Source organism: Pediculus humanus, genomic scaffold (assembly GCF_000006295.1).
Source record: "Pediculus humanus corporis 1103172108318 genomic scaffold, whole genome shotgun sequence".
NCBI classification, from domain to species: domain Eukaryota; kingdom Metazoa; phylum Arthropoda; class Insecta; order Psocodea; family Pediculidae; genus Pediculus; species Pediculus humanus.
In genome coordinates, this window is record NW_002987887.1 from 2,001,741 (window position 1) to 2,028,046 (window position 26,306).

Sequence of the window (26,306 nt, forward strand, 5' to 3'; positions counted from 1 at the left end):
AAAAAAATTTAAATTTAAATTAATGTGTGTGTGTGAGAGAGAGAGAGAGAGAAAGAAAAATGATAAAATTATGATACCTTCAGGTACCGTAAGTACTACCCGTAAAATAATATTCAATATACTTTCGTTATCACTTATCAAACTCAATAAATTTTTTTTGCGTTTTTTGAATTTTCTTACTTGGAAAAATTTGTTTTACGCGCAATAAATAAGTAAAAAAAATTTTACGCGCGTTTTTTTTATTTTTACTCATTTAAGCCACTTATTTATTATTAAAAAAAAAAAAATTTAATAATATTTTATTAAAAGAAAATCACACATGGTGGCGTCTTATTAAAAAAGATCTTTTTGTCTCTTTCTCTTTCTTTTCTTTCAATTTCTGCGTGCGTGTGTGTGTGTGTGTGTGCGTGTATTTCTCTCTCTTTTTCTTTTTCTCTTTCTCTGCGTTTTTGTGTGTGTATCTTTTTCTCTTTCTTTCTCTATTTTTCTGTGTGTGTAGGTTTTTCTTTTTGTGTTTTTGTGTATGTGTGCCTTTCTTTCTGAGAGACTTTTTCTGTTTCTTTCTTTCTCTCTGTTTTTGTGTGTGTGTGTGTGTCTATCTTTCTCTGTCTATTTCTGTGTTTCTATCTGTCTTTCTCTCTCTCTCTCTTTCTCTCTTTATTTCTGTTTTTGTTGTGTGATTAGATGCGTTTTTTTTTGTGTGTGTGTATGTTTGTCTTAGTGTCTCTCTCTCTATTTCTGTGTGTGTATGTTTTTCTCTGTGTTTTTGTGTACGTGTATCTCTTTCTCTCTCCCTCTCTCTCTCTTTGTTTTTAAAGATGTACTTTACTGGGATGTATTTTTCTCTTTCTGTTTTTTTGTGTGTGTATGTGTGTTTCTGACCGTGTCTCTCTTTCTCTCTTTATTTGTGTTTTTGTTGTGTGATTGCATGCGTTTCTCTCTCTCTATTTTCGTATATCTATCTCTCTCTTTCATTTTATATGATTTACGTGTTACTTTAATTATTATTTTTAATGGACTTAAAAAATTATTTTATTTTTTTTTTTTTATTCATGGAAGTAAAACGTCAAATAAATAATTTTTTTATATAAAAATTAAAAATTAAAATCTTACGGAAAATAATAATAATAATAATTTTTATTTGCCGTTTGTTTCTCTCTCGGTGAACTGGAAAAAAAAATTATGTGCGAGCACGCACATGCGCACGCATAAAAATTTACCATCGTCTTAGTTAAACCACGTGATTCCAGTTTCATATGCACACACACAAACATTGATTAACCTTGATAATTTTTATCATTTCGCGAGTATCGTTGTTATTATTATTATTATTGTTATTTACTTCGCAATTAATTGTATATAATTAATTTTTTATCACTTTAACTGGCTCGTAATTAATGATAATGATAATGATAATAATCAAAAAAAAACTGGAAAAGCACAAAACGACAAATAAAAAATTATTTATTTCTTGTAAAAATTATTTTTTAGACGTGGAATTAATAAAAAAAAAATGGCGAAAGGTTTTATAGGAGAAATGAAGGTTAAAGACAAGAAGGTTAAGGGTCACGTGAATATGGCAAATAAGGAAAATGATAAAAAACTAACGAAAAAAAAATAATAATAATAATTTTTCAAGAATGTTCCAAACGATGAACGTTTTGCAGCAACGTTTACGTGATTCCGATTATAAATTACATTAATAATAATAATGATGATGATGTTGATGATGACGATGATGACGACGACGATGATAATGATGATGTTTTTTAATGGAAAAAATTTTTTAATCGTAATAAATGGAAGAAAAACAAAGTTTTGGTTTTTTTTTTTTTTTTTTTTCTCTTAAGCAGGAAGTTAAAATATTTCGTCACAAGGTCAAAGGTGATTAATAATAACCACACATGTTTAATACACGCTACGATTTATTAACTGCCTCGGGAAGGGAGGGGGGTAATAAAAAAAAATTATTTATTTATTACTTTTCCGAATCGAGTAATTATAAATAATAAATAAAAATTTACGTGTCAATCGTTAATTGGTTGATTAATTATTAATTTTTCCTAGAAAAAAATTACGAGTAATTGTTATTATTATTATTATCATTATTTTAATTACCGTAATAAATAACTAATAGAAAAATAAGTAAATAAATAACCCTTAGAGCAAAGCAAACCCTTTAAATTTTTTTTTTTTTAATTCAGAATTCCAGCGGTTGTTGTTATCATTACCATACTTGCGATGATAACATTCTCTCTAGGTCATACTTCTTATCAAATGTGATAATTTATATTTTAATTAATGTAAAGTTGCATAATTCGAATACAATTATTAGCATTATTATTATTATTATTATTATTATTATTATTAAGTTAACGTGATTTAAAAAATTTTTTTAAAATTTTTTTTTGTTTTTTTTAATTTCCAAAGTCAAGGACGACGTAACAACTGATAATTGATAATAAATTATTTTATTTATTAATCACTCAAACTCTTATACATTTATCATCATCATTATCATCATCATTATTATCATTATTATTTATTAAAATAAATTTTCGTCGCGAAAGTCGTTTTATTTTATTTTTTTTTTTGTTTATCAAAATCGATTACGAAAATTTTCCATCATCACAGATTTTTCATTTTTTAATCATAATAATAATAATATTTTTAATAAATAAAATACATAAATTATTTAAATTTTTTAGTTATTTATTTAATAATAATAATAATAATAATAATAATAATAATAATAATGAGATTAATTAAAATATTTATTTAATTTTTTGGGTGGAAAGAAAGAAAGAAAATATTTTTCAATTTATTTTACGTTTTATTTCTTTTGTTTGAAATGTTTTTCTTCTGTTTCTGGCAGGATTTTGAACCTTTTTTTTTCTTTCCTATTTTCATCCTTATTACACACTCTCTATCTCTCTTTCTCTCTTTCTCTTTCTTTCTTTCGTTTTCGTTCACCGTACCGAAAACTTTCCCTCAGATTGTGGTTTTCCTTTTTAATTAACTTTGTCTGATTATCATTTAAATTTATTGCTTAGTAGTCTTTCTACCATTTCATTCTAACAATTATTATTAACTCTTGAAAGAAATAAGAAGAAGAAGAAAAAGAAGAAAAAGAAAAAGAATAGAATTAAAAAAAAAAGAGAGAAAGAGAGAGAGAGAGTATAATAAGATTGTCTGAATGTTTTTAAATCAAAATAGGGGGTAAAATAATAAAACAAAAAGTTTTTGATTTTAATTAAGAGTCCGAAGAGAACCGGTCGGAGAGTTATAAAAAAAAAATTTTTTTTCTCTTTCTTTCTTCCTCTTTTATATATTTTTCAAACGGGATTTTATACGACGTTTCCGGTCTTTTCATATACCCTCCTCCTCCTTCACCTACTATTATTTAATTCTATGACGTAATTTAATGACGTCAAACGGTAAACGTCATCAAAAAAAAGAAAATTAATTTTTTATTTTTTCTCATTTTTTTTTTTTTTAAATTTCTTTTACTTATTTATTTATTTTTTAACACGAGATTCTATTGATTGATTGATTGATTGATTGACTGATTGATTAATGAATTGTTGAATGTGTGATACGATATTAAAAAATAATAATTTGAAAAAAATTTTCCCGTAAAATAAATAAATAAATAAAATTAAAAAAAAAATTTTTTTTTGGAAGTTTTATTAACATCGTGTTGGGGGGCAATGGGGCGAGTGGGGGCGGGGGAAGGAAACGTAAAAAAAAAATCAAAAACAAAATAAGAGTTGAAAATAAATAAAAAAAAAAAAAGGAATAAGTTAAAGGATGTAGAAGCAAAAGGAAAAAAAGGGAAAAAACCAAAAAAAAAAACTTCACCGCCAAAACTGTTTTTGATTAAATATAACAAATTCAAGATGGCGGATAGATGGATTCAGTAATGAATCAATTTAAGTGCTATACCGAGACAATTTCCACAATTTTATTTTTCAAAAAGAAAGAAAAAAAAAAACGTTGAGAGATTCCGAACAAAAAAAAATAAAAAAATAAAATAAAAAAAAAAAAATGAAAGGAAAGAAAAAAAAAGGAAAAAAGTTAATTTTCCGTATTTCTTGATCTTTAGTTGTGTTCATCGTCGTGTAAGAAGATTTCAAATGATTCAGTTTCCTTTTGTAAAGGTTTAAGGGAAAAGGTTTTATCGGTTTGTGAATTTTCCATCTTCTAAAAATTCCAAAACGAGAATAGATGTTAAAAAATTATCCAAAAGGTAGTGTTTTGGTAATGAGGAATGATATTTTTTTTTCCTTCTTTTTTCATTTTATCTCTTTTTCCATTCCTTTCCATTCCTTTCCTTCCTTCCTTTTTTTTTCATATTTTTTTGCCCTTTGCTCTCTTCGCATCTATTGGTTTTGAGCTTTTCCGGTTTTTTTTTATCGGTTTTCTTTTTTTTTTTTTTATCTCGCAAAAAAAAAAAAGGAAAAAATTACAGAATCGTTTTTTTTCCTGCTGCTCAGCGTTAAAACTGGAGAAAGAGTTTTGGAGAAAAAAAAAAAAAGGTATAATTTTGTGGCGAATTGTATCTGTAATGACGTCAGATGTCAAAACAATGTCAAAATCAAAATTTTTTGACCAAATGTTACAAAATTCTCAAACGAGGAAAACGAGAAAAAAAAAAAAATTTTTTTTTGTTCGTTTCGAATTCGATTCTTTTTCCCTCTTCTTCTCCCCATACACCCACACACCTCCCCTCACAATTCCCCCCCAACCGACGATTTCAAATTAACAAAAAATTATTTTTATAAAAAAAAAAAAAAGAAAAATTTCTTTTTAAAATTTTATTTTTAATTCCTAACAAAAACAACAAACTAACAACCCCCGTCCTCCCCCTCCAAAAAAAAAAACCGTGAAAAGTAAAATTTATTAAATTCTAATTATTTTAAAAAATATTTACTAACGATGACGTATGAGTGGCGTAAATAATGACGTAATTAAAAGTATTTATTATTAAGTACGACCAAGCCGCTCGAAGAAAAAATTTATTTAATTTTATTTTATTATTAACAAATCAAAAAAAAAAAAAAATTTCAATGAAAAATAAACTAATGAACGAATGATTGAATGAATGAATGATTGAATCAATTACAGAATTTTTTTTTATATTTTTTTTAAGTAAAAGTTTTCGGTTTTTCGTTTTTCGATTGAATTTATTTATTTATTTTTTTCTATTCGCGTAAACTTATGATTGTTTTATTTTTTTAAAATTATTATTATTATTATCATTATCATTATTATTTCCGTTAAGTTTTTCCGGAAAATTTCACGTTTGGGAGTAAAAACATTTTTTTATTTTATTTCCATAAGATATATAAGAAGCCAATCCAAAAATTTCTTTAGTAAAATAAAAAAAGTACAAGAAAAACATGAATAGTTTACAAAACGTTGAGATTTTCATGTTTTCCTTTCGTCGAAATAAAATTTTCCAAAAGGTTTTCCGCGTCGTCCAATCAGAAAAAAACGTTAAGGAAATTTACAGGGATTTCGGAAATTCGTCATGTAAAAAGACGGATTCATCCATACGTTTTAAATGTAATCACGTGGTCTTTTTATAATTATTTAAAGAAACATCTTGACCAATGGAATAAAAGGTCATGTTTTTTCTCATGCCCCCTCCCCCTTTTTTATTTTGATATATATATTTTTTTTCTTTGGTTTTAAGAGAAAATACGTAAAATTTTCTGTTTTTTTTTTTTTTTTTAAAAGGTGTTTTTCTCTTTAAAATTTTTTTTTTTTTTACGGCTTATATGTTTTTCCAGAATTTTCCATAAACACACACACACACAAACACACAAGTATAAATAATTTATGATGTAGAAAAAGAAAAAGAAAAGAAAAAAAACCAAAAGTAATAAAAAAAACCTTTTTTTCTTTTTTTTTTAATTTTAAAATGTTTTCTTTTCTAATTGATTTTCTTAATACTCCCTAATCAATTTACATTTTTTAAAAAATTATTTTTCCTAATTTTTTCACACCTCAAACGCGAAAAAATTAATTAATTAATTAATTTTGGTTTTATTACTATTATTATTATTATTATTATTATTATTATTATTATTATTATTAATAGAGAGTAATAATAATTACCCCGATTTAACGCGTTTGGTGAATTTATTAAGTAATAAAATAAAATTATGTGTCAAGTACGATTAATAAATTAATAATTTCGAGGATTTAATTAAAATCCCCGAGTAATTATTATTAATTATTACTATTAATCCTTCGTTCATTTTTGTCACCTTACGGATAATTCAATAAATTTTATTACTATTTAATTATTATTATTATTGTTTCGTTAATAAGTTTATTTATTAATGTATATCGATGAATAAAAAATTTATGACGTCATGACTGACACACACGCAATCTCTAATTAATTTTAAACGTTTGTAATTTAAATAAATTTTTTTTTTCGGCGTTTCCAATACGCGCGCGACGGCGATAATGATAATGATGATAATAATAAATAATAATGATATTTGATTACCGTTAATTATTACATATATGAATTAATAATTAAAGAACGATTTAATGATAATGATGATAATAATATAGTAATTTTGCGAATAATAAATAATTTACGACGACGATTACGACTACGACGACAATGACGATAAATAATTTATGTTATTTTTTTTACATAAACAAAAACCGGATGTTGTTAATTAAATAAAAAAGTGTTTAAATAACGCCGCGTTTTGTTTATAAATAACACGGATTATTTGTCGAAAAATTGAAAAAAAAAAAAAAGAAAGAAAAGGAAAAGCGTTTTGTCGAATGTTTAAAATTTAAATACGTCGTTATAAAAATTGATTTTTTATTTTTTATTACTTCTTTTTTTCTTAAAAATTTAATAATATTATTCATTAACTTTTTATTTATTTATTTACTTATTTATTAAATTTTAATCTTGTTATTAACGGTTTAAACTCTATTATTATTATTATTATTTTGCAAAAAAAAAAAAAAAACATTTAAATTCGAAACGAGTTTTATCAATTAATGGACATTTAATTTTTTTTTTTTTTTTTTCATGCAAATCACGGCGCTTGTTTTTATTTATTTATTTATTTATTTCTCGGTTGTTTTTTCACGATTTTAATTTGCATACAACAACAACAACAAACACATCGATGCAAATTATGGCGCCTTAATAATAATAATAATAATAACAATTACGATGATGAAAGGAAGGAAGGAAGGAGAAAATGATACGAAGGTAAAAATTTTTAAATCGTCAAACAATTCCCGCGTTTTTCCTTAATAATAATAATAATGAAAATGTGTCCTTTTTCACACATAGTTTTCAATCAAAGGAAAGAAAAGGAAAGAGAAAAAAACGAAAATTATGAGAAAAAAAAAAATTTAAATTCACCCTTTGAAAAATTTTTTTTTTTTTTCACCAACCTGTTGTTGTTGTTGTTGTTGTCTTAGGTGGATGACTCTAAGGGGTGATGGGAGAGAGGAGGCACAACTTAAAAAAAAAAAAAGAAAAAATTCGAAATAGGGAAAGCCAGGGGAGTATAATCATGTCGAAAGACACCTGCTTTGGATGAAAAGTATTACCATAAATTTACATAATTATACATCAAATATAAAACAATAGTTTGAAGTAATGGTATTTAAATGAATGAGATTCCCATTGGTGTTTTTACCATCTTACTCACCCCCTCCTCACCCTTAATTTTTTTTTTTTACCACATCTTTCTCCACATCATCATCATCAACATCCATATCTTTCACCTATATAAAATAACCGCGAAAGAAAGGAGTGTGTGTATTTAGTGTTCGAGTGTTATCACTTCACACACACATATGAGGTACTACTACCACCACCCATCACCCACTTAAAATCTAGTTAAGGCCCCCTCAAGATTTTTGTTGGTAGGTACCTTATCATTAAATCCGTAGGTAAAAGAAAAGAAAAGAAAAGAAAAAGAAATTATCATCTACGAGTGTTTTTATTATTATTAAAACAAAAGGTTTTGATTTGTGTCGTTGTTATTTGTGGGTAGATATTTATAATTAAATCAAATTATCTTTACTTCCGGTTGTTTTTTTTTTTTTTCATTGTTGTGTTAAATAGAAGAGAGAGAGAAGAATAAGAGAAAATTTTTTTTATAAGATTTAAATGAAGGAAGAGGGAACGATGAAGAAGAAAAATGAGTCACGTCGAAGCATCCTCCTTCTCCTCCTCCTCCCCTTCGTAGTCGTCATTTGGGTCAGTTTGAGTTTTAATCAGACGTTTTTTTTTTTTTTTTATCTTCTTAAAATTCAGTTTAAAATAAAATAAAATAAAAAAAAAAATGTCGAATCCCCCTTTTTGCAATCCCGAAAAGAAAAAAAAAAAAATTCGTTTGAGTTTTTTAAAAAAATAAATGTTTAAAAAACAATGTTTAGCATATGTGTAAATGTTATCATTTAATATTTTAAAACGAAGGGTTAGTTAATGAAAATGAAATGGGGCCCTTTCTATCTCTCTCTCTCTCTTTCTCTCTTTTGTCATCGAACACGTCACGGTTAATTTGGTTTATTGGTTAATTAAGCCCTTGGTATTACTCGACACGTTTCTTTAATGTCGGTACTCTTTCTCTTTCTCTCTCTCTCTCACTTACATCGACGAACGTTTTTCCAAGTAGTACTTTAAAACTCTAATGACATTTTATAACAGAACGTGGCCGCGTCAAACCGTAAAAAAAAAAGAAAAATTTTGATTTGAAATTAATTAAAAACGTTTTTGATGACGTAAGTGGAAGAATTTTTCCTTTTTCTACAACTAATTAATTATATAAAAAAATAAAAAAATCTTTTGTTAAAAACTTGTGTCACCATTGTTATAACGTAAGAAGAAGAAGAAAGTGATTATTATTTTCGTTTTGGATAAAAATATGACGGCGATGGGGGGCGGTGGGGTGGTGGTGGGTTTCAATAAACCTTTTTAAAAAAAAGGCTTCGTAGTCGTAGAGTAAAAAAAAAAAAAGGGAATATCTCGTCCAATATTGATATTGTAAATTTTTTTTTTTTTTTTTTTTTAGGGTAAGACGAACTACAAAGAAACCAATAAAGGATAAAATTAAATAGGAAATTCACCCCATTCTGTGTTTTAAAGTCATCCCCTGGGTCTCTCTCTCTCTCTCACCATCCGACGTGTCTCATCCCTTGAGCCATCGCAGATATTTTTCGCTCCTGAGCCTTCGGCGTTATGTCTTAATCCCCGTTAAAAAAAATTTTTTTTTTCTTTCCTAAAGCTCTATTAAAAAAACTACGACATGGGGAGAAAACAAAAAAAAATAAAAAATAAAAATGACGACGTTGGCTCGATGATGGGATTTCGTTAAAAAACGGCGCTAAAAATACTATCGCGAGTAATAATAAATTTTTTTTTTTAAAAAGACTTTTTTCACCGTTAATTATTAATAACAATCATCCGTCAATTAACAGGAAAAACCAAAAAATTTAAAATTTGTAAACAATGCTTTTTAAATATTAATCATATGTTAATTTTTTAAATTGTTCGTTATTATTATTATCATCATTCGTCATTAATATTATTATTATTATTATTATTTGAATAATCAATAATAATAATAATAAGAACAATCGCACACGCCTAGTAAGAAAAAAAATTAATTACCTTGTAAATAAGTTTTTTTTCTGATCAAGACACGTCATCATTTCAGGCATTATTATTATTATTATTAGTAAAAAAATTCGAGTAATTTTTTTGTCAGTGAAAGGAAAAAACAGAAAAAGAAAAAAAAACACAATTTATTGCACATTGTTATAAAAAAAGGAAAAAAAAAAGGCGAAGAGAGAAAGAGAGAGAGATGTTGGTAGTCGATCATCGGGTACGTAGGGTGAGGATTAAGTGAATTTGGCAAAAGTTAGGGTGGTTTAGTTTGTGCAGGGTGCATAAATTTGATAAATAGGGTGTCAACTAAGGGTACTTAGTCCCGACATTAGGATATCGCAATGGTTTTCAATGCCAACAAACAAAAACAATGTGTCGGAATAAGAATGATGGTTAGAGTAGGTGAAGCAGTAGAGGGTAGCAGTCGATGAACCATTAATGCGAAACGAGTTATGTTGGGTGAGGCGGCGGTGGCGGTGGTGGTGGTGGTGGTGGCGGTGCCGGCGGTAGCAGAAAACCTTTTTAATTTGACGATTAACAACAAAAACAACAACAAGAAAAAAACTTTTTTTTTTGTGTAAATTATCGAGTATAATTTTTTTTAAAATTAGGTGTTGATAATTATCCATCATCACAATAACCCAAAAATTTTTTTTCTCTCTAGAAATTTCCCTTTGGGCGATGAATATATAAAAAATTTATAACCAATTATATTACCAAAAAAAAAAAAAAAATTCCCTGAAACATTTATATTTTCGAGAGAGAGAGAGAGAGAGAGAGAGGGAAAAAAATCGTGAAAGAATTCTAATACGAAACGAATGGGTCCTGATAAGAAAATTCCGCGTGTGATAACAAAGAAAAATTTAAAAATATAAACAAACGTTTGTGTTTGTTGGATGTGACGTTTAACCCTCACCGTCCGTACATCCCATGTGGTCTAGTGGCTAGGATAGCTGGCTTTCACCCAGCAGGCCCGGGTTCGATTCCCGGCATGGGAAAATTTTTTTTTCTTTTTTTTTTTTTGGAACTCAAATAAAAAAGAGAGAAAGAGAGGGGAAGCAGGGAGGAAGACAGAGAGAGAGAGACAACAACGAGTAGTAAAAAAAAATTTTTTTTAAAGTAATACGTTTTATCATTAAGTAAAAACAATAAATGGACGTCGAATAATAAAAAATTATGTTTTTTTTTTTTTTTGTATCTTGTCCATCTTGTACGAATGTGACACGCACGCACACACACAAGTGCTCCAAGGTAGTAGGCATACTATCAAAAGAATAGATAAACATCATCGACTACTGGAATTTTCGTTTGTTTATTCTTTTTTTTTTGTCCGTTACAAAGAAGAAGGTTGAAGAAAAAAACAAGAGAGACGAGGATTTAATGTTTCGTCTGTCTAAAATGACAGATGATATTTAAAAAAAATTTTTTTTTTTTTGTCGACCGGTTGTTGTTGTTGTTGTTTATTTAATAATAATAATAATAATTTTTTATCGATTTAATTATTAATTTTTTTTTTTTAAGTAGAAGACGACGAGATCGTTTTAAGATTTAAAAAAAATTTTTTTTTTATTTTCCGTCGATGTGAATTGTTGTAATCCGTCCGACGGTTGTTGTTTTTGTTTTTTCTGGAACTCTGGAACGTGGAGATTTTTTCTTCATTCTCCAGAACGTTCAATTCCAGAATTTCAAAAACAGAAAATTTTTTTATTATGTGATCGGAATCGGTCGTTTGTCGATATCAAGGAGAATTTTCAAATGTTTTCGTTTTGAAAAATAAAGTTTGTTTGTGTTTGTTTTTGAACGTGTAGCGGTTAATTTGAGTTGTATCAACTATTGCACGTGTTTTCCTACAGCTATGAGGCTACTAATGCACGCCGACAGCACACGCACGCACGCACGCACGCACGCGCGTGCGGGAGTGTGGGATTTTTTTTTATCCAATTTTTTTTTCTCTCTCTCTCTCTCTCTTGGGGGTTACTCTAAAGTTCCACCTCCTCTTCATTTACTTATTTACTTACAAAAAAAAGTATTTTTTTTTTCTCTTTTTCTTTTCTCTAATAAATTCAGTTTAATTATAAAACGCGCGTGTTCAGTTTAATTGATTCACAAAAACATTTTCGAAAAGGCCGTGGTTGAAAAAAAAATATTTTCCATTTTTTTTTTTTTTTGTTAAATCGACCGCCATTTTATTTATTTATCGAAACTCATTTTTTTTTTTTTTGGAAAAAAAGGTACGAATGGAATAAAAACTTCCAACTATAAATCATTTTACCCCCCTTTTGTATTGTTATAAAATAATAATAATAATAATAATAATAATAATAATAATAATAATAATAATAATAATAATAATAATAATAATAATAATAATAATAATAATAATAATTAGGAAGTCGTAATTAAATATTTCCTTGGATTTTGTTTTCGTATTTAAAAAAAAAAAATGAAACAAAAAAAAAATTCATATGGGTTTTATTATTATTATTATTATCACATCGTGTTTTTTTTTTTATTTTTAACGAAAAACTTTCCGTTCTGGAGAATGAACATCGTGTTCATGATATGTGACAAAATGCCATGGAATTGTTGTTGTTGTTCTTTCTCTTTGCAAACGTTTCGGACTGTTAACTTCGGAAACAATGATTGGTCGGTTGTTGTTTTATATCCCTTCCCTTGTTTAACTTTTTTTTTAATTTTTTAATTCTGCCATTTTTGTTTTTTTTTTTTTTTTTTTACGGTTTAAAATGGCGGTACGTAAGTACGTACGTGGCAGGATTTTATTGGATACCTGAACGTTTCGCGTTGGAGTTTGATTATTACCTTAAAAAAATTTATATAGGCAAATTGTCGTACACAAGTACGTTAAAAAATGAGAATTTTGATTTGGATTTTTGTTAAATCTCCCCCCTCTACCCTGCCCCCCTTCCCTATTTTACACCGTTTTTTTTTCGGTTATTAATTAAGGCTCTTTTTTTTAGTAAGTAAAAAAAAATGAAAAAAAAAAATTTTCTTTTTAACAAACGACTTGATAAAATTCTAGAGATTTTAAACACGTCTTGTAAAATTTTAATTATTATTATTATTTTTATTAATTATTAATGGGGGAATTTTCTTTGATTTTGCAATTATGCCATTTTCATTTGCGACCTCAGCAACGTCGGGGTCGTCGACAGCGTGGACGGTAAACTTAAAACCGAATCACGCAAAAAACTTTTTTTTTTTTTTTAACAGAGTTGAAGAAGTTCAAAGGGTCTTTTGACACCCACGTTAAGTAAAATATTTAATATTTAAAAGCTCACGCTCTCGTAAATATTAAATAATCCCTTGAAATTATTATCATCATCATCATCATCATTATTATTATTATTACTATTTGAGTAAAACCAAATCCTGGAGGCACTCACGAGTTAAATAATTTAAAATGTTTACGTTTGATTTTAAAAAGTTGTTTTTCCTTAAAATGAATGGAAAAACTTTTTTAGAACTAAAAAAATTTTTGTATTTTTACAAAAAAAAACCATAATGATAATAATAATAATGATAATAATAATAATAAATCGATAATTTGAAATATATCGATAAGAAAAATTCGATTTTCGTGATCGTACGTACGTCAATATAAAAAATTTACTCGTCAAAGGAAATTTTTCGTGGCACGAGACGAATTTTTTTTTTTTTTCATCAAATTCGTATTATACAATAGCCCCCCCCCCCGAAAAAAAAAAAATAAATAAATAAAGCAGGGAGAAGGGGGTGGGGAACTCATCCCGTTATTAAAATAAACTGTTAATGTAAACTTAATAAGAATTTTTTTTAAATTTAATATTTATGACACTCATATGTTTACCTTGTGTAAAATGTAATCAATTATGAAAAAAATTTAACGATTCATTTAAGGTGGCAAACACGAAATGAAAACAGGGGGCAGGGATACATTGGGGCACATTGGGGTGGAAAAAAAAAAAAGGAAAACATTGTTTACAAAGGATCAAAAAATGATGTATCAAAACTAGGAGAAAAAAAAAAATTTCCTTTGTCGGCTTCGACACGTAGTTTTTATTGTTCAGCCCTTTTTTGCATCATTTCACTCACTCTCTCACTCTCTCTTTCTCTCTCTCTTTCATATATATATATATATTTCTTTTGTCCTGTTTTTTTTTTTTTTTTTGTACGTTGTCTTCTTCCCAGGGGAATTTTTTTATTTAACACAATATTGTTAACGAAGTTTTTTTTTTGTTAATTTTTTATTTACTTTAAAATAATTTTAAAGAAAAAATGATGATAACGACACAAATTAAATAAGAAAAAGAAAGAAAGAAAGAGAGAGAGAAAGAGAAAGAGTGGACAAATGAAGTAAACGAAAGTAAATAAAAGAGATTTCATTTTATATTCATATATTCTGTCGACGTCATGGCAACCAAGGACCGATACTATTTTTGTTTTATTATCTCTCTCTCTCTCTCTCTCTCTCATTTTGTGTAATTGAATGGAAATCTTTTTTTTCATTTCTTTTACGTAATGCTTAAAGATGATGATGATGATGATTCTGAAAAAAAATCCGGCTACCCGCAATACAAAACAACTCATTCGTAAAAAAAAAATAATAAAAAATAAAATCACACGCGATAAAATAAATTATTCGTCATTGAACGACAGAAATATAAAACGACGACGACGACAGCAGGACATTTAAAACAACAGCAACAACAACAACAACGACAACAACAACAAACGTCATTTAAGCGACGGTGAGAAGATGATGAAAACGATAAAAAAAAAAAAGGTTTTTTTTTTTTTTAAAAAAAATTTTTTTTTCATCCGATAGAAAAACGCGGGAAAAAATTTTAAAAGGTGGGAAGTGAGGGGGCGGGGGGAAGAAATTGGAAATTCGGAAAGTTTTTTCTGGAGAAGAATGACGTCATTTTTTAAAATTAAAAAAAGATTTCGTACTTGTTTCGATTGTTCTATCTGGTCAGTCAGTGCAGATTCCCTTTTTTTTTTTTTTGTCATCCCTTAGTTGCACACCACCCTCAAAAGAGCCAACAATGGATTGTGACAACAAAAGGGTATAAAATTTTTATCAATACGTGTAGGGGTGGGAGAAGGGTGGAAAAGGGTGGGGGTAAGTTTATTTAAAAAAAAAAAAAAAGGGTGAATAATACGAAAGATATTAATTGAGGGTGACGTTCGGTTTCCAAAGAATTAAAATTTAACCGTGACTTTTCACCATTATTTAACAATTTGTTGTCCTTCTGTCCCACTTTTATTCGTTTGTAGTTGTTGTAGTGACGTTTTGACAAAAAAAAAAAAAACTTTTCGATATATATATATAAATTTAATAATGTTAATTGAATCCTGTTTTGCCCGGATTCGTTGTGGGGAGACAGACACAAAATCAACGAGAAATGAAAAAAAAAAAAAAAATTGTGAGGAAAATCCCTAAAAGATGATGACGGGATATGATGGATGGAGATTGATGATCGATCGATCGATCCAACGTTTTTTTTTTAACTTAAAAAAAAAAAAGTAAAATTTTTTTTCAAAAACTAACAAAAGAAAAGAAAGAAGAAAATTTTAAAACGAAAGAAAAGAAAAAAAAATAAAAAATTTTTTTTCCTTCCAGTTCGTTCCGCGGTCAGTTTTTTATTTTTTTTCCGAATGCGTGTTACGAAAATGACGCACGTTTTTTATTTTTCATCCCTTTTTCGATTTCCACCCTTAATAAAATCGAAAAAGAAACGGATGATTAACTTAAGTGGGTTTTTGTACCGAAAAAAAATAAAAATAAAAAAAAAATCGGTTTGAGGTTTTGTTGGATTGGACGATTGTGACGTGCACGAGGAGGATTTTATAGAAAACAAAACAAAAAAATTGTTTTTTAACGCGAGACACATGCATCACATGGTAAAATAGGCGTTGCCAACTTTTTAAAAAAAAAATCCCTCAAAATGCTGCCGACGACGACAACGACAACAACAACCGTCAAGGCGTGATTTTGTCACTTTTTACTTTCGCGAAATCCTCTCTCTCTCTTTCTCTTTCTCTCTCGTATAAACGCGAGATTACCATCGACAAAACAAAACATTATTTATTACGTTCCAGTAAAAATTATTCCAGAAATTTTCAGTTAAAATGATAATGATAATGATAACAAAATAAATTTTATCGTTTTGGATGTGTGGTTTTTTTTTTTTTTTACGTACATACGCGTACGCGACATAAAAATGTCGAAACCTGATTTTTTTATATGCGTGCGAAAGAGAGAGAGAGAGAGAGAGAGAGAGAGAGAGAGAGAGAGAGAGAGAGAGAGAGAGAGAGAGAGAGAAAGAGTGGTTATCCGCAAAAGGGAAAAAAAAATAAAATAAAAATAAAAATAAATCAGACATATTGGAAAAAAAAAAAAAGTTGAAAGACCCTTTCAATTAAATTAACTTTTAACAAATTGCTTTTATTCGGACAATGGCAATTAATTTGCGTGAAACAGTTTACAAAATTGGCGACAAATGTTCCTTTTTTCTGACCGCAATTTACCACCTCCCCTCCCCCCACACGTTACCCCATTCCTCCCTCTCCTTTTTTTCCGGCGAAAATTCAACAAGTTCGTTGATAGTAATAAGAAAACATTCAGGTGTGATTTAGAATTTCGTAAGATTTTTACACGAACATCTGGAAAGTCAAAAGGGGGGGGAAAGGGGGTAGAATATTATCCACCCCTTTATTCTCTCCCTCCCCAGAAAATATCACAAATTGCTATGATTTAATATGGAACAATAAGAGAACATTCGCGTGATTGATGTGAAATGAAACAGACCCAAAAAAAAAAAAAAATACAAACGATGGCAGAATGGTTTAAAACAACAGTTATATTTAATGGAACAAGAGGCGTGGTGGTTCGTGGAAAATATATATTTTCCTAACATTCCCTCCTCCCACCATGATGACGACGACGACAACGATGATGACGTCATATGGCCCGAATCACAAACCTTTTGTGTTCCCATATGTATACGTTTTTGCCCGAGCATGTTCGATTCTTCACGTACCTGATGTGCATCATCAACATCACACGATGAGGAAAAAAATACGCATTCATTCACGCACAGGGAGCGAAGGGAGGAAGTGAGTAGTGGGAGGGGGCGAGAGGCGGGGATCGGGGGAGAAGTGGGGTGGGAAAAAAGAAGGAAAAAAAACCAAAATATAACTTTCAAAGCTCTCATTTTGCCCATCATTAAGAAACTCGTTTTTTTTTTTTTTTTTCATTTTTTTTTTTTTCGTTTTCGTTTTTTTTTTTTTTTTTATCTCGTCATAAATATTAATGATCAACTTGTTTAAAATTGCAAATTTAAAAAATTTAAGTCGTTTGCTTTGAAAAAAAAAAAGAAAAAAAGAAAGAAAAAAAAAATGGGAAAAAAAGAAGAAAAAAAAAAATTTTTTTTTTTTGAGTTTTTCTTCAATTTCACTTATTATTATTATTATTATTATTTATTTTTTTGTAATGGGAAATTGTTTGAATAATGTAAGACGGAATATAATTGTAACGAAGAAGAAAAAGACGTGGTAGGATACAAAAAAAAAAAAAAACGGGTAAAAAGAAAGAAAAAAAAATCAATTAAATAAATTTTTTTTTTTTTTGATCTACGTTCACGTTTTTGTTTCACGCGCTAGACTTTTTTTTTTTGAGGGGAGGAGGGAGGAAGGGAGGTAGAGAGAGGATAAAATTTCAAAAGAAATGAAATCGTTTTTTTTTTTTTTGGTTGTGATAAAGGAAAAAAAAAAAAAAAACTGGACGACGAAATAAAATTCGAAACGATGATGATGATGATGATGACAAAGTTCGGTTTTGACATAATAATTTTCCACTTCGTCAAATTTTCGATCGGATCTGCATAAAATTGTTAGGGAAGTTTTCTTTTTTTTTTCGGGTAAAATTGTTTAGTATTTTTATGTTTAGCATATATAAAGATTAGGAGGACCATACTCAAAACCTTTCAAAAATTTTCACCAAGTGTCAATTGTGGCCGGTGGTTGTTTAATTCAAAATTTTATTCAGTTTTATTCCGACCCTGTTTAACTTTCCTAACGTTCGACGGGTAGTAATGAGTGTCAATTGTCACACTGATCGGATCTTCCAGTTTTTCGCTTCTTTGCCTTTTATCAAAAAAAAAAAAAAAAAAAAAAAAGAGGTGAATTCTATTTTGATTGAGTTTAGATAAGGTTATGCTCTTGCGTGATATGCTCTACTGAGTTTGTATAGGCCGTCGTCGTCATCGTCATCGTCGTCACCATCGTCGTTCCTGTCCTTCCACCCCCCCTTCTCACCAAAATCAGGGTTTTCCCCGAAGGATTTTCCATTTTAATCAACGTGGCATTTCGAATTTACCGTTTGATTTCTCTTTAAGAGGATTATTATCGAACGAAATGATTCTTTTGAAAATCTTTAATTAACTTCATTTTGACTGTTTTGATATGAAAATTTAAAAAGCGAGACAAAAAAAATTTTTTTTTAAATCGTTCGTAACGTAAAAAAAAAGCACGTGCATATTAATTAATAATGTAATCAAACGGTTTTCATATGATATTATTTTTTTATTTTTTAAAATTGCTCGTAACGTAAAAAAAACCACGTGCATATTAATTGATAATGCAATCAAAGGGCTTTCATATGATATCATTTGTTTTATTTTATTAAAATCGCTCGTAACGTAAAAAAATGTCACGTGCGTATTAATTAACAATATAATCAAAGGGTAATTATATAATTTTTTTTTTTAAATCGTTCAAAACGTAAAAAAAACTTACGCGCATATTAATTAATAATGTAATCAACGGTTATCGTATAAGTTTTTTTTTGTAAATCGTTCGTAACGTAAAAAAAACTTACGCGCATATTAATTAGTAATTAAATCAAACAGCTTTCATATGAGATTTTTTTGTTAGTTTTAAATATCGTTCGAAACGTAAAAAAAACTCGCGCGCATGTTAATAAGTAATTAAATAAAAAGGTTTTCATATAATATTTTTTTAAATTAAAAATTTAATACGAATCAGAAAATTTGGAATTTTTATTTATTTTTTTTTTTCATTTTTCTCCAGTAAAAATAACAACTGGAAATTTTTTTTTTTAAAGCAGTAGAAAACTACGACGATTACATATATATATATATATACGTAAAAAAAACAATTTACTAAATAAGGAAAAAAAAAGAAAAAAAAACACGATAAAATGTGACGAAAACAAATAAAAGAAAATGTTTTTGTACGTCAGCACCACGAACCAAAGTTTTATTGAGTTGAGGTCAAAAGGTCGTTTTAATTTTGCTAATGCGTCAGTCCGAACCGTTTGATTTGTTGCTTTTTAAATAAATGACCGATTCCTTTTAAACCTCGAAAAAAAAATTATTATTATTATTATTATTATTTCGTTTTAAATCAATTTTATTATACGCGAGACTGAGTGGTTGGGGAGAGGAGGGGAGGGGGAAATCTAATCTCTATCACTATCGACGCCATTTTGAAATTATTTTTAATTAATTAATCGACTTTAAAAGTGTTGTAATGATAATAAAAAAATAAAGAAAAAAAATCGTAATCGTTATTTATAGACTATAAAATCATTATTATTATCGTTGAAATTTGACGTAGGGGATCCACGGACGCACCCGCACGCGCACGCGCGAATTATATATAAATGTCAGACATTTAAAATTTATTTAAATGTTTATTTTTTTTTTTATTTTTTGTGAAATTTATTAATTTAATATTACTTTTACGTTACATTAAATAATAATATTACGTAATTTAAACTCTCCCTCCTTCCCTACCCTCCCCCTCTTCTTTATTTTTTAACGAAAAACGCAAATAAAATTTTATATATATATAAATTTTTAAACCCCATCCGTATCAAATTTTTCATCGTACCCTTTCCGGTTTTCCCTCGTACGATATATTATATATTATATATATAAAGCGCCCTTTATCATATCACAAAACCACAAGCAATACATAATTCTGGATAAAAAATAATAATAATAATAATAATAATGATAATCAAATCAGTCACTCATGACTGACTTGAAAAGACGTGGAAGGAAGAAAGAAAGAAAAAAAACAAAAAAAAAATTCATTCTTTTTCTTTCTTTTTTAATTTCGTTCGAAATGATAAAAAATTAAATAATAATAATAATGATAATGATAATGATAATAATGATAGATTGATTTCGAAAAGGAAGAGCCAAAAATTTCGCACTTTATCAAAAACCGAAAAAAAATTTTTCTTTTTTTTTTTTTTTTTTGTTATATTTTTCTTTGTTTCGAAACGAAACGTTTTAGAAAAAAAAAAAGAAAAGAAAGATGGATGAAAATTATTATTATTATTAAGATGATGATTATTCTGCTTTTGATAATAATAATAATAATAATAATAATAATAATAATAATAAAACGATAAAAACGTCATTAACAGAAGGTGGAAAGATAAAAAAGGTGGAAAAAAAAGTGAAAGATTGAAATATGAGAATCTGTATAAAAAGAGATGGAGAATGAAAGAGTGAGAGAGATGGAGAAAAAGTGAAAAAAAAGGAAAAGATGGAGTAGGAGTAGGAGAAGACGAAGACGAAGGAAAAGGAAAAGAAAAAGAAAAGAAGAATAATATAAATGATACAACAGGGTAACCGATAATAATATTCACCCTTAATGATAAGATGTTGAAGAACTCGAGTGGATTTCGTGGGCTGTTGCTGACGGGGGGATGACAGCGTGATTTAAGATGATGTGTGTGATCGTTATAAAATAAACCGTTATTATCGACCGAGCGACGTGGCTTTAGAATAATAATAATAATAATAACGAAATGAATTTATTTTTTTCGTTTCCATTTTTTTTTTTTATTGTATCGAAATTTGATTTAAACCTTAAAATTTATGAATATGCAACCCGATATACAATTTAAATTCCCATTTTTATTTGTTTTGAATTATTTATAAAAAAAAAAAAAAATGTAAACAAAAACGGTTGTTGTTGTTGTTGTTGTTATCAATCAAATCAACCAAAACGTCAATAGATAAAACAAAAACACGGATATATATATAAATTTTTTTAAAAATAAAATCCTATTTGATAAATAGCCTTAAGTTATCGTCGTCAAACCCTTTCGGCTAAACCTTTTCCGATGATGATGATGATGATGATGACGTTTAACCGTATCCGATAACTAATCCAGCCTACGGTCAAAGGATCGAAGAAACCTTTTTTTTTTTTTTTCACACGACGGATTACCATCACTGCTACCAACATCACCGAAGAAAAAAAAAAAGGAAAAAGGGCATAATAATAATAAATTAAACGGTTTGTTGACATATTCGTAAGTAAAAGATAAGTCAAGTGAAGTCTTGTGCCACGCGTATCAACTTTTTTTTTTTTTTGTTTTGTTTTTAATTTATCCCCAACAGTCTATCCCGACACGTGACTCTTGTTTATAGAGGTGATCGCGCCTTTTTTTTTTTTATAAAGAACTTTTCCTCCCGCACGTGATACAGTTATTGAAACTTTCTTTTATCTCTCTCTCTCTTTCTAAAAAAAAAAGGATTTTAATTTACGCGTTGCCATTTTTACACGAATCCCATCCCCTATAAATTTATAAATAGAGAGAGAGAGAGAAAGAGAGAGAGAGATAGTTAAGGGTTAATATTAAAATATATCAATAGTGACGTCATTAAAAACATTTTTCCGATAACGTTTGACCGTTTGTTTGTTTGTTTGTTGTTTTCTTTTTCTTTTTTCTTTTTTAATGAATCGTTTGTAAGAAAGAAAGAAAAAAAAAACTCAATCAAACATCTGTGGAAAACAAAAGATTTGTTTTGAGAGGTAAAATAATAATAATAATAAGAAGAAGTGAAAGAGGGTGAATTGATAAAATATAAGGGTTCAAAAGAAAGAATTTGAATTGCAAATGAAAATTTTCTTACTTGATATCACATCTTTGAAATTGTTTTGAAACCTTATTGCATGTTTTCTTCTTCTTCTTCTTTGTGTTGTGTTCTGTGTTTCCTTTTCGGTTTTTTTTTTTTGTCATTTATCACGTCTGAAACGAAAAAAAAAAATATATCGATCGATTTATCGATTATTTATTATTTAATTCGAAGAAGAAAAAAAATTAATAATAATGAGAAACGTGAGAATGATAATGATAATAATATTAAAAAAAAAAAGAAAGTAAATGGTTTTGTCGTTATTTCCTTTTCCCTCTCTTCCTCCTCCTCCGCTTCCCCCCAATAAAAACTAATTTAAATTACGTCAAAAAAAAAAGAAAAAGGAAAAGGAAAAAAATTAAAAAAAAATTTTCCATTTTGGTTTTTTTTTTTACACCTAAAAAAAAAAAAAAAAAAGTTAAAAAAAAAAAAATTTTTCATTTGCATTTTGAATTTTTCTTTTTTTTTTTTTTAACGGGAAAAAAATGGAGGAGAAGCCTAAAAAAAAAAAATCCGTTTTTTTTTTTTATTTTTAATCTTTTGGTTTTTTTTTTATTTCTTTCTTAGGGAGGTGGGAATGATGTGGGGGGATGGAAAGGGGGAAGAAGGAAAGGGAAGGGGGAAAGAGAAAAGGTGGTAAAAGGATTTCGAGAGTCTGTTAAAGGTTTTATAAAGAAAAGTTAAAAGTAGTTTTCCACAGATGAAAACGCAATAAATAACGACGAGAACCTTCTAACCTTCACTACCAGAACCTTTTTCAATAATTTACAAAAAATTTTATTTTCCTTTTTTTTTATAAAAAAAAAAAGATTTTTTTTTTTGTCTTCTGCTTTTTTTTTTCTTATTATTTTTTTTTTGTCTACTTAATGTTTCGTCGTCTGCATTACTTACGATCGAGAAAAAAATTTTATTTTATTATTTTTTTTTTTTGTTTTTTCTGAAATATCTTTTTTTTTTTTTTCATCTACAAACGTTTACCTTTTCGACCCCATCCTGCCCCCGCCCTGCTCCCCATTTAAAAAAAAAAAAATTTTCATGGTATGTTAGAAAAAAGTTTGAAATGTAAAATCTCATTTTTTTTTTATTACGGAAAAGGGAGAAGGGGTGAATTGTTAAGATAACAATTTAGAGAGAAAGAAAAAAAGTTGAAGATACAAGAGAGAGAGAAAGAGAGAAAATAAAGAAAAAAAAGAATACAGAGAAAGATAAAGATAAAAATGAGAAAAAGAGAAGAGAAAGAGAGAGAAAAAGATGAAAATAAAAGAATAGAGGAAGAGTGAAAGGAAAGAGAGAAACAGAAATAGAAAAAAATAAACATGAAAAAGATACATAGAGAGAGAGAGAGAGAGGTAAAGTTAACTGGAAGAGAGGCAAAACGATAAAAATGAAAGAATAGAAAACAAGAGAGATAGAAAGAGAGAAACAGAAAAAGAAAAAAAAATATACATGAAAAGGATACAGAGATAGAGAGAGAGAAAGAGAAAGAGATAAAAATAAACGGGAAAGACAGAGAAAACTATGAAAATGAAAGAATAGAAAGCGAGAAAGAGAGAGAGAAAGATAAAAGTATATGAAAAAGAAAAAGAGGGAGAGAAAAATGATGAAGATGAAAGGATACAAAGCGAAAGAAAGAGAAACAGAAAGAAAAAAATATACATAAAAAGGATGCAGAGAGAAAGAGAGAAAAAACGGTGAAGATGAAATGCTAGAGAAATAGAGAGAGAGAGAGAGAAAAAGATGAAATGGTAGAAAGAGAGAGAGAGAGAGAATGAGAGAAGATACAGTCAAAAATTTGAATAAAAATTCAAGGCAAACTCGTTTCCTACAAATTAATTATAGAGAAAGAAAAAAAAATTAATAAACTTAATAATTATTACTCATAATAATTTTTACACACAATTTATTACCCTATTCAAAATTTATATTTATATATCTAATAAGTCTAATTAACCTAAATTTCTAGAAAAATCTTCCTAAAAAAAAAAAAACAAACAACAAACACAAGGTGATATTTTTTTACGACTATGTGGATGTTTATATTTAAAACATATAAATTTTTAATATTTTTATTTTATTTTTTTAAAAACTAAATAATTACCGATGATAACAAACGATTGACAAGAAAGCAGAAGAAAAATAATAATAATAATAATAATAATGGTTATATAAAAAAAGAAAAAAAATGAAAGAAAATTCGAAAAAATTTATTATTATGAAAGATTTGTTTGAAAACTTCCCGAAGTTATTTATTCAAGCTAAATGTAAACTAATTGAAAATCAAAGATGGAAATGGTTCCAGAGCTGGAACTCTAACGCTCCAGTGCACTTATTTCTTTCTCTTTCTCTCTATCTATCTCTCTCTCTCTCTCTTTCTCTCTCTTTATCTCTGCCCACGGAAATATAAGAGAGAAACGTTAGAAAACTAAAAAAAAACCTCAACGTTTCACAAGAACGAAACCTTTCGAAAAGTTAAAAAAAAAAAAGTTAAGTAAAAGGAAAACCCAAACGACCGGCAAAGTCTTTTTCCTTCTCTTTTTTCCTTCCGCCTCCGCCTCCCCCTCCCACAAAGTCAACTTCCGGTTCCTCTTTTTTTTTTCTCAAGGGTTTGAGAAGAATCGAATGCAAATTCAAGTTAAAAGTTTTTTTTTTTTTTTTATTTTTCTCTTCAACATCGGAAAAAAGATTTTTTTTTCCAGGGAAGAGAGAGAGAGGGAGAAGGAAGGAGGGAAAGAGAGGAGAGTGAGTGAGAGAGAGAAAAGGTAGCGGAAACCGATTTTTAAAAAAAATTCAAAATTTAAACTCTTTTTCGTTGTTTTTTAAAAAAAAAAAACAAACAAACAAACTTGACATTTTTTATCGGGAAAATTTTAGTTTTTTTCTTCTTATCATTCTTATCATCATTGTGACGTCACATTTTTAAAATGTCCAGCAACTCCTTTCCAGCAACATCTCACAACCGCAATAAAAATAAAACTAAAAATAAAACGAAATTTTAAAAAAATTTTCTTTTAAAAATTAATTAAGAAAATTTGTTATTTAGCAAACAACCGAACAAACAAACAAACAAACATCTGGAGAAATTTTCGCAACGTTTTGTAAACATAAAATGAATCGCAATAATTTTTTTTTTGGGAAAAAATAAAATTACAAGTAAATAATCCTTATAATTAAAGGTTATGCAAATTGTTGTAATTTGTTTTCCCGGAAAAGGAAAAGGGACGATGTCGTTGAAATTTTATTATTATTATTATTACTTAATAATAAGTAAAAGCATATTTTTAAAATATTATTTATGTATTAATTTTAAAATTTTTATTTTTGTTGTTTTTATTGTCATTTTTATTAAAAAAGAGTTTCAGGTACCCGTTGGAAAATTTTTCAGCATTTCAGGTTTTTATTTAGGGATGATTTTAATTGATGGAGAATTTTTTATAATAAATTTGAGCCGTACCACCCTCCCTTCCCCCAACAAATTTGTCTTCGTTGTTTGTGGCATGATGCTACGACAATGATCGAAATCATTTTCGGTTTTATTTTTCACTTTCTATTAATTTCCTGCGTTTCAATTCTTTTTAACGGAAGCGGATACTTCGATTTATTGTTTATCGGAATTATGCCTCGGAATGATATCCGGTTGGTTGTTGTCTAATAAATTCTGCAAGTGTGACTTTGTCAATTGTGCTGTCGTGTATTCCAATGGTTATTACATCTACAAATTTTTCTATGTTATGCCAGTATCGCGAAACCGGAAATTAAATAATCGTTTGCTTCCGACTGCGATCGGAAAATTTCGCAGCATTGTTCGGATTTTGAAAATTACCTTTTAAGGTAATCTTCTTCTGCTTCTTCTTCTTCTGCTATAATAACCGTTTACATCTAATTCGTTTACTCTATCCTTTCAACTTTTTCTGTTTCCACTTGTCCTTGACCTTCTTCTAGACTTTCCCATCATGGGTTCCTACCTGTCATTCCTGCATTCCTCTACATTTAAGAACTACTCTTCCCTTTATTATTTCTTCCATCATCCGAGTTAAGTTTATGGAATTCCATATATTTTCCCGATCCGACGATATCATTACAACACGTGATCCTTTCCGGTGACGTACATCCTATCTCCATCCACTTCCGGATGTATTTTCCCGTTCTTCGATATCTAAATCCGAGGTCAAAACTACTACGTCACAAAAACTTTTATGGCGCCAATTAGCATTTAACATTATTATTATTATAAATTTATAACAACGTTTAAAAACGTTGAATAAAATTTAAGATTGAAAAAGTAAAAATAAAAAATAAAAAAAAGCAGAAGAAAAAGAAGAAATGGAAAATTAATAATAATAATAATAATAATAATAATAATAATAATAATAATAATATATAAAGTAACTTTTAAAAAGTTTTCGAAAGAAAAAAAAAGTTTAGAAAACAAATTTTTGAATTTTTTATAATTTTCTTATATGGGGTAAAAAAAAAAAAAAAAAAAAAAAAAAGAAAGAAAAAAAATTTTTTTTTTAAAGTGTGTAATTTTAAATAATAATAAAATAGCGTGTCAGTAGAAAGCAAGATAAAAACAAAAAAAAATTATATGTATTTTGTATGAGGAAACGGAAACGAAAACAAATTTTTTTTTTTTAGGAAAATCAATGCGTTTGTTGTTTTTTTTTCAATCCGCC

The 26,306-nt window shown here is 27.9% G+C and overlaps 1 non-coding gene across 1 annotated transcript; it reads left to right on the top strand.

Moving 5' to 3' along the window:
* The first annotated feature begins 10,593 nt into the window (after positions 1 to 10,593).
* Phum_PHUM605530 lies at positions 10,594 to 10,665 on the top strand. The gene has a single exon. It is a non-coding gene; the product is annotated as a tRNA-Glu (tRNA).
* Positions 10,666 to 26,306: the final 15,641 nt, after the last annotated feature.